A 9,745-nucleotide genomic window follows, 5' to 3' on the forward strand; every position below is an offset into this window, starting at 1 on the left:
GGGCGGCGGCGGCGGCAGGAGGACCGCGGTCACCTACGTGATCAACGAGGCGAGCCAGGGGCCGCTCGTGGCGGCGGAGAGCGGCGCCCTGCAGAGCCTGCGCGAGGCGTGCGAGGCGGTGGGCGCCGCGCTGGAGACGCTGCACTTCGGCAAGCTGGACTTCGGCGAGACGGCCGTGCTGGACCGCTTCTACAACGCGGGTGAGCGCGGCCGGCCCGCCCGGCGCCGCGGGGCCGCTCCTTCCTCAGCCCCTTCCTCCCTTCTTTCCACTCTCTCCCCCCACTAACGTGTTTAGGGGAAGAAACTCCGCCTCGGCAAGCGTGCTGCAAATCCGCAGCGTCGAGGCTGCAGAACTTGAGATTTCTTTTTTTTCCCTTTCTTAAATGTGCGCCCAAGCCACGACGTGGCCGCTTCCTCCCGGCCCCCGTGAGGGAGCGCAGCGAGAGGACAGGCTTTGGCCGGGTCCTAGGCTGCGCCTGGAGCCGCGGGCTGCGCCTAGCGCTTAGCAGCCGCCTGCGGCTCCTTGTGGGGCGCTCCTTGCCTTGTCTGCGCCTCACCTACGGGCTGCGAGGAAGGTGCGTGGTGGATGGAGGGCAACCAGGTGCCTCCGTGCAGGCCGGCTGGCAGGAGCGTCCCCCGGCCGCATCCTGCTGCCCCGGGCTGCCTCCCTCGGGAGCATCAAACCCGCAGCTCCCTGCCTGGAAGCCGTCGGGAGCCGAGGTTTTCTAGGTTATGCTTTTACCTCGCCCCGTTTCTTCTTAAACAACAACCCAAGGCTTCCTACTAATGTATTTCTTTTATTAAGTGATGTATAACTTGAGCGGAGGACAAAACCAGATTCTTAAAAATRCTTTAAAAGCTATACTACTGAATGAATGTCTTTTTGTCCTAAATAGAAGCAGCAGTTTGACCCAGAATTTTAAGCCTACTATGTGGTGTGTTTTTGTGTGTAGTACACTGGCAAATGAGTGCTCTGGCTTTTATCTAATACAGTAGCTTCCTCCACTCGTGGAGGAGAGAGAGGGGGGGRAAAAAAAGGAGGGGGGGAAAAAAAAGCTTCTGGCTGGGTTGTAGGCCTTCTGCATGAAAGGCGCTTCAGYGAGAACGTGTATGTGCATGTCACTTGTGTGAACCCCCGCAAGCTTTTCCCCGTGGAGCGTTGCTTTGGGGCTGGCGGGTGGTTTTGGGGCCCCTCGTGCCCTGGGAGCTGCGTCCTCAGCGGCAGGGGAGCTGTGCGAGCCGGGGAGACGGCCGCGAGCAGAGCTCCGGTGTGTGTCCTGCGCTTGCCCCATGCCGAATATAGAGAGAGCAGGTTTTAAAAGTCCTGACACCTGTTACTTGTTGGGCAGTTGAAACCTGAGGCTCTCGGTTTGTTTCATTGTGGAAGCTCTATCATAACCCTTGGAGTTGGTTTATTTGTGATTTTTATTTCCTTGTGTACTTGTGTGCATGCTCCTTCTCTCAGTTCTTGCACACAGGGCTCTGCCGTGGGATGGGACTCAGAGCTCAGAGGCTTTTCTTGTAACAGGAGATTTGACTAGAAAGGGGGCCCCTTGAATCCTGCCAGTAGGCGTCTGGCTTATAACACTACATAACTGCACACTTATGTAATATAACATCGCTTTTTTCAATGGTTTTTGAGCAAGCTGTGTAAGTGTGAAAGCATTACTTTTTCTTTCAATTCTCTTTGGTTATGGGAACTTAATCAGAGTGTTGTGAAGCAYGGGGGGAGGCCTTGCTGTACTGCTTTAGTAGCAAAGTCCATAAATATACAAAAAGCTGAGAGAAACATCCAGCYCCTGGGCTGGAAAGAACAGGACATAAGAACAAATTTGTATCTGCTTCCAGTTTGCTGTGTACAGTCTGATGTGAGGAGTCATGAACCTGCAGCTTCCCAAAAGCTGTTTTGTGCTATTGACTTTGGAGTTGGAACTTGGGTCTAGAAAGATCTCAGTATTTTCATTCTTRTTTCCTTAGTCCCATCATGCTTTATTTACAATATGTACTTTTAAGAGCCACTTTTTTTTTTTTCCCCCAGAAACTTTAAGCTGGTAAAAAAAAAAAAATTTACAAAGTTGAGACTGTGTCAGCTGCAGAATGCAAGTACATGACAGGATGCAGGTTTTGCATATTTCAACCTTTTTATTTAAAATGGGCRGGAGAGGGAATCAAGAAGCATATGTAAGTGACAAGCAAATATCAATTATCTGCCAGTTCCACATATTGTCACATCTCTTGCTATGTACTTTTAGTGATTGAAGCTAACAGTATTACAAATAAAGAATCTCAGTCCACTACTTTATTTCAATAAAACATGCTTGGAATCAGTACAGCATGAGCAAACATCAAGTAAGGATTTATCATTACAAGTACTTTCAAATTAGATATTTCTTATTCAAGTGACCAAGTCATACTGGACTTAAAACATTAAGTAATGACTGCACAGAGGTTTGGCAATTCCAACTTTTTATTTAGAATTAAGTAATGAGCTGTAAAACCTCTCAAGTCTTGCCATGTATGCAAGTCAACTGTGATGAGGTGGCAGTAGATGTAGTATTGTATATGTGTCCATCATCAGTCTCTCCTCTTTTAAATATCTTGTTCTGCTTTATATAACAAAGACTGAACTCTCAATGATCTTGGATGTAGGTTTACTTCATGCCTTTCACTACTTCAAAGAAAACTTGAAGTATTAAATAAACTCTAATCTTGGATGTAAATACTCTTCATCCGCTCTAATGTAGATTAACCTATTAATAATCTCGTGCTGCCAGCTTCAGTCAACTGATGGTCCTTAAATGCTGAGACATAATTAGCAAGGCCTGTGATTAGTGAGTAGGTCTTAGTTACGTATGGCTGAACCATTTCAGCACCAAATAGCTAAAAATTAACCTGGTCTGGTGTTAGTGTTCAAACATAAACACATGGTATAGATTTTTTCATTTTTTTAATTGATTCCTRAGAAACAGGTGCTAAGTAAGTCTTAATCAGTCCTAAATCAGTCCTATCGGAGAAAGTATCTGACAAAAATAGTCACTTCAACATTTCTTATATTTTTTTTCCCACTAGGATAACAAAGTGTGAACAGAAAATCTAGTCTGATTTCTTGCAAATGTCCCTCTCTATGAAGCTGGCGAGCTGTCTCAAGGGCTCCTCTTATCTATAAAGAGAATATTTAGATTAGATTCTTTTTCAGTTGTACTGAGCTGAGGCAGTTGCATTACAGGTCTCTGTCTTCAGTTTCTCTTCCAAAAGGTTCAGAAATATTTCAAGACTCAAGTAGGTAAAGCCATGCAAAAARAAATAGTAAGGCAGAGAAACCTATCAATACTGTAAGTAGTAACTGTCAAAACACCATATGACAATAGCCATTATTATTTGTAGTTCTAGTGCATTTTCTGCATTAAAATGACCTGAAGTTCATATTTGTTAGTTCTTTCKAAAAAAATTCTCAGTTCCTTTTGAAAACGGATCCAAAGGATTACAAGCCAGTCAGTTTGATTATTGTAAGCAATTCATTGTGCCTTTTGCATCATCCTTTTTTTAAGGACACAAAAATTAGCCTCACTAGCTCTTTCTGCAGATTTCTAGATTGTCACTTTGTATTATACGGGAACAAATACATCATGGGCTAACTGAACAGCAACAAAAAAGTAGCAATCATAAAGGAAAAATAAGTATAAACTGATGATCTGAGTTACTAGATTTTTTCCTTTAATCCCCTCATGAAAGAAATGCTCAAAGTCAAGGTGCATTCTTTACACAGGGTGGTAGGATTATGCCCATTTTTGCCTAGATGCTTAAAGGAATGTCTCATTTGACTTGAAATTTGACTTTTTTTTTTCTCTTTATTCTAAAGCACAGGGTAAATTGGGGTGAGCTGACGGGCAAGATAAGTGGYGTACAGGTGTCAGCACAAAGCAAATTAATGTTGACAGGTTTCTAGAATAATCTGTATAGCCCTGTAGTCTAAAGGTGAAAATTATGCTCTTCTTGAAGAGCTTAGAAATCTTGTATTTGAACCTAATTTAGAGGAGTTACAGGGCTATCTTAAGAGCAGTGTGTCTCATTCTGGAGTAGCTTGCACTTTTTTTTTTTTTTTTTTTTTTTGCAGACACTTGTGGTGGCTACTTCTAGTGCTTGGATAGAGATGCCATTTTCTTAGCATTGTTGGGTCCCATCTCCTTGCCTGCCTTGCAAGACTAAGCTCTAGAACATCTTTACTCTCTGTTTAGTGGAATAAAGCTTCTTGTAAGAAGGGCAATTCTGGGCGAGTCAAAGCACAACACACCGAGCTTTGTGCAGACTGCACAATCTCGCCGAGGAGCCGATAGAAGATAAGAAGGATCACAAAGTCAGGGATTGAGGAGGATCTGAGGCCTCAGATCTGTGCACTCTCTTGTTTGAGCTTGTTCTAAAGGTAAACATTTTGATTGAAGCACCTGTCATAGAAATATCTCCTTGCAACTTTATTTGTTTTTCTGTATTAGGGGATTTCTTCGGCTTCTTGCACTCATATTTCATGGCTCAGTGGCCCTTGCAATATTGTTTTACACTAACTGTGTTATGTGAGGCTATTGAGATAATTCCCCGTAGTGGCAATGATTAAATAAAATAGAGTTCATCACATAACAGGTAATGGGTTTAGCCTCAGCTCGCTGTTTCTGGAATTCAGCGTAATTGTTCTTGGAATCTGTGCGAATTTGGGCTGGCGAGTTGGTGCCAGCCTGCTGGGCTGAGGAACGCCTGGGCACTCGACACCCYGAAAGACCAATGTCCAGGGAGCCAGCACGGGCACTTGGGCACACGTGAGCTTGGCTTGGATGATGCTCTACGTCCAAATTATTTTGAGCATGCTCATAGAATTTGTGTGGATTGGGCTGTTAGGCACTTTCCAGCACACAGACATGAAGTAAAGCAGTACCAGAGCCCATCTGTACTCCTGTGTTTTCTTCTTCTTTAAGTGTTAAGTTTAAAGAATCCTTTACTTCACATGTTAAACACCTTAGGTTTTGAAGAAAAAGGTTCTGTTTCTTTAAGAGATTTATGCCTTAATAGCAGTTTCCTGGAGGTTCTGTGATTGTGACACACCAGTGCAAACGCTGCCCTTATAGTATAAGGAAGTGATTAAAAAAATGTGTTCTTGAATTCAAGAAGTTGACTTATGTGTTTTCCCTGGTGGTAGCAGCTTGTAGTACCAAAAGGAGAGTAACTTTGAGTGCTATTCTGTTCCACTCTTCCTCTCTTTCAAAACAATTCATTTCTTCACTCATTTATTCTACTTCCTTTTTATTATTATTTTTTGATTTCACCAACAGAGGTTACATCAGACGCTTGAAATGCTGCGCGCTCTTTCTGTGGTGAGGCAGCACTTACATCCATCACGTTTCTTACCATTTGGACACTTCCTCCCCCCTTCCCGCTGCATCTGCTGCTGAAGTTCTCTATTCTTTTTATAGCCTTGTGCCTAGACAGTCACTGCGCAAAAAGGTAGCGTTTACTGCGGAGCAGGAGAGGTTCTGCTGGTGCGTTGCCCTCGTCCGGTTTCAGAGATAGGGGCAGCTCCTTTGAAACAGAGTGGCAGTGGCACTCGTGTTCAAAGAGGTTTGTGGTTTCGTTTCGTGCTGCAAACTCCTTAACCGGGTCCCAGTAGCGATACTCTAGGCCTAGCTCCCGCGAGAGCACCCGGAGCAGCCGTGTGGAAGAGCAGTACCCCACTAGCTTATCTCTGAGCTCAGGAGAGGTGTGAAGCTGCTGTTTGCTGGGGGCCCTGGGTGCTCTTGCAAGCGCCTTCTCCGAGCTGTGCAGCTTTGCTGCTCAGCAAGAGCTGCCTCCTTGCTCTTCCCAGCTTCTCGCGCTCTCAGGGATATCTCTGCGGGGATGCTCAGGGATGCACAAAGGCCCTGTGCTGGTGTGAACCTCCAGCTCTTGCTCTAGTGCAGACAGCACTTGGAGATGCTCTCGCAGTGCTTATCTCCTGAACCTCCTGGTGGCATCAGGGGACACTTGGGTAAGTGCAGCAGTGTAAATAGGGTGCAGTGGGCAGAGTTCTCTGCACTGCACRTGAAAACAGCTGGAGAAATGCGAGTTGTGAAATTATTGCGGTCTCTTAAATTTGGTAGGGATGTAAAGCACATTCTAAGATAGCTGTATGAGAGCGCAGCATGAAAATATATTCTCCAATGGGCAAGGAAAAAAAAGAAAGCTTGGATGAAACTAGATAAGGACTTCTTGAGAGCTTCACAGAAGGAAGCCTTGGACTGCTTTATTTTCTGCCGTTTGCATTTCTGTAGCTCTGAACAGGATGTGTCATACARAAATGACTCCTGAATTTCCCACAGCCATGGTAAGTTTACTTCTCTTTTTAGTCACTTTCTAAAGAGCTGCATACATGTAACAAGCGGCGGCAGAGTGAAACAACTTGTTACAAAGGTCTAAAAGATCRGGTAAGAAATAGAAAAAGACAAATGTGTGATTTAGCACCCTAGTCTGATACTCTGTTAAACGAAATAAAATTAAGCAAGTGAAAGTTTCAAATTTACACCAGGCTGCTTTCTTCTGTCTCATGGTAGAAAAGAGCTCGCTTTTAAGAATATTCTACTTAAGTTATTTCTTTTGTCTCTAGCTCTTTGGAAAGCTGCGGGTTTTGTTTAAGCAGCACTGTATTTTCATACATGGGTCATCTGCAAGTTATATTTGTAAAGTGTAACTAAAAAAACTCCACAGCTCAGCATCAATGTGGGCTCTGCACGTTTGTGGTTAGTAAAAAGGAAGTCCTTGCTGGGATCGTCTTCTTTCATAACAACTCCCTGCTCCAGATTCCCCGTGACAGCTACTGCTTGCAGTAGCTACCCCCTCCTATATTTGTGTGGCTTGTATTCGAATGCACCAGGATATTCAGAAGTACAACATTTGCTTCAATGAGGTAGGTATAAGAAGCACTGAGTRAAGTCTTCTGTTATGGAAGAGCATGTGGGGCACAGGACAGTTGGGATTTTTTTTTTTAATAGGTAAATGTCTGTATTAAGTTTGTATTCCAGCAGAAAATAAACCCTCAGACTGAGCGTGACATAATATAAGCACAGGCTGCTTGTTTTGATTGTATATTATTTTTTGTCTCTGGAAACTAAGTTTATATCTTGGGACAAATGTAATGAAGAGGATGATTATGGAGAATGGCTAATGAGACCCTAACACGGGCCTGCTGCTCTTGAATGCTGCTCTAAATTGTGTCTGCCATTGTAAATAATCTTTAAGATGCACCTAGATGTTGACTGGATCTTAAAGATATCCCAYAGACGGTCTCATTTGAAATCAGTGGGAATCAGCACTCTTGCAAGTCCCGCAAGAAACATTTATTTGGATATAGCAACTGCATACCCTTGTGAAAACCTGGCTCTGCATTTCTCCCTCTATTGTAATAAAGTAAATGAGGTGCTCTGGGACTGTCTTGCTGATGGCATCAGTGGATGCCTCTTGCTGACAGCGTGGCTTTTTGCTAAGTTAGCAGCTGGCACTCGCAGTGGTGAGAGCAGCTTTTCGGCGGTGTCCTCACAGAGGAGTTGGCCAAAGTGGCTGGAGGGGTTCGTCTGCTTCTCTTCTCCCCCTCTTTGCAGTCAGCACTGGATACAGGTATAAGGCATCCAGCATGTACTTTATGGTTCCCCAGGGACTGTAGACTGAACCCTGTAGTGTGAAAATGCGGGAGAAGTTATTGTCCCGAGTCTAAAGTCCTGCAGGAGCCTCCCTTGGCTTCTTGTTTTTCCAACAGGAGAAGCCAGTTCTGCGATTTGCGGGAGTTAGGAGCCCCAGAGAGTCCCGAGGCAGGAACAAAGGACAGGAACACCCAGGAGACTGGAGCAACTCCCTTGTGATTCTCAAGTGTGGCCCCACATGCCCAGGATAAATTTATCCAGTTACGTAGACGCAGTAGCCGAGCGCCTCATGTAGCGGCACACCCACTGATTAAAGCACCTACTTCCTCTGCTCCACCTKCGAGATGGTTTCTACAGATGTGTGTGCTATTAAAAGCCACTGTTCTCTCCCTGTGGGGAAACAGCAGTGAGGGGAGGCAAAGCCGAGGCCCGAAACCTTTATTTCTGCCTTTATTTCATGTCTCCCCAGGTTATTGTTGCCTTTCAGTGGGTCTGGGCTAGGGCTGCTCACACCTCCAGCGTGGGCTTTGCAGGAGATGTSTGCGCAGGGGGCTTGACCTCAGGGAGGTGCGTGCGCCCTGACCCAGTGCTTCCATGTGCTGGCTCCGGCACGGCACGCGGCTCCGTGTCCGGCCCCGGGGACACACGGAGCCTTTCTGTGCTCACCCCGTGCAGGCYGCGGGGCTGCGGCCACCCAGGGCCTTGGGGCAGATGGGCAGAAACCGGTCGCTTCCTGAGCGCCGTCTTTTCTTCCAGGTCACAGTGGGAAGGGGACAGTCTTTGCCAGGTAGTTGGTGTCAAGAGCTGGGAATCCTTCCCAGGCTCCTTAGGAGCAGAATTTGGCCGGGTCCAAACACCATCAGAATCCCAGGAACATGCAATTGCAAAAGATTGGTAATACTGGGTTGATKGAGTTCCCTAGAAGTTCAGAGGCTGTGCAAATGAGTTAAAAATATTTTCTTGTATTATGCCTTCCCTWGAGGTCAGTTTTATTGTTTTGCTTTCTGTGGAGGTCGACTCCACTGGTATTTCCTATAATATTAAGTATTTTTAATTTGATAGTTGGAGACCTGCAACACATATTCTCTTGGAAATGTTTTTGGTAAATTGCAAAACCGTGCAAACTGCTACAAAAGCTATTTTCTTCCTCTTATGGTGAAAAGCTTATTTCAAGGATTAAACTTCCCCAATTAATTCATTCCATATGTTATTATGTTTCAAGATTGGTATTGTCTTGCAGTGGAAGTCATGCCGTGCTACCTTTCACAGTGACTTTTTTGAGTGTATCATAGAACAGATATTTTTTGCTTTTAAATTGTATAGCTCAGAAGTTTGGTGGTTCTCATCTCATTATATTTCTGTCTGAACATATTTTACCCCTCTTGGTGCCTGTAAGGATTGTCGCTGAAGTTGGAGATTTTCCTGATTTATTAGCTGGGAATACCAACTGTGGGCATAGTGTGCGTGGTGCATAGGAGGCACCATGATGAAAGGTTGCAAGGCATAGAGAAAAGTGGCACTTTTGAAATATCCTGTYAAATGTTGAACTGCAGGATTCAGCAACTCTGTACCTGCTGCACAAAGCAGGAATCTGCTTTGGCACTCCATGGGTGTGTGTCGAGCRTGTTCCCTAGCGCTGCAGCCCCAGGGGGAAAAGGCAGGGAAAAGGCAGCCTTTCCAGGCGCTACCCTYTGGAGAGCGTGGGCTCACGTGGCCCGTGCTGGGCTGTCCCACACGAGGACACGCAGGGACACCGCGGTGCTGCCTGCTGGGAAAGGAGCCTCTTCCTTTCTGCCACGGGTGGGAGCGAGCGGAGCACCGCCTGCCCTTCCCCGTGGGCAAGGTGGGCAGCCTCGCCCCCCGCGGCCCCCCAAAGCCCCCGCGAGGCGGGCGGCAGGTGTGGGGTGGCCGTGGAAGGGCCTTCCCGACCCGCTCGGCGCGAGGCCTGCGCGGACGGCACCGCCCGGGGCCAGGCCGCACGACACTGCCCTGCTGCGCACCGGCGTGTGCGGCCGCCTCCGCTGCTGCCCCGGAGCGGGGCAGGACCCGCACCGGCGTGTGCGGCCGCCTCCGCTGCTGCCCCGGAGCGG

The 9,745-nt window shown here is 46.5% G+C and overlaps 1 protein-coding gene across 1 annotated transcript in view; it reads left to right on the forward strand.

Moving 5' to 3' along the window:
* The first annotated feature begins 90 nt into the window (after positions 1-90).
* MAP3K5 (mitogen-activated protein kinase kinase kinase 5) overlaps positions 91-9,745 on the forward strand; it is an 89,105-nt gene continuing 79,450 nt past the window's right edge. The window contains exon 1 of the mRNA XM_026048171.1: positions 91-200. The gene's annotated coding sequence lies outside the window, so the exon portion shown is untranslated. The remainder of the gene's footprint in view (positions 201-9,745) is intronic.

Source organism: Nothoprocta perdicaria, unplaced genomic scaffold, assembly GCF_003342845.1.
Source record: "Nothoprocta perdicaria isolate Ctin4 unplaced genomic scaffold, notPer1 scaffold_52, whole genome shotgun sequence".
Lineage (NCBI taxonomy): Eukaryota > Metazoa > Chordata > Aves > Tinamiformes > Tinamidae > Nothoprocta > Nothoprocta perdicaria.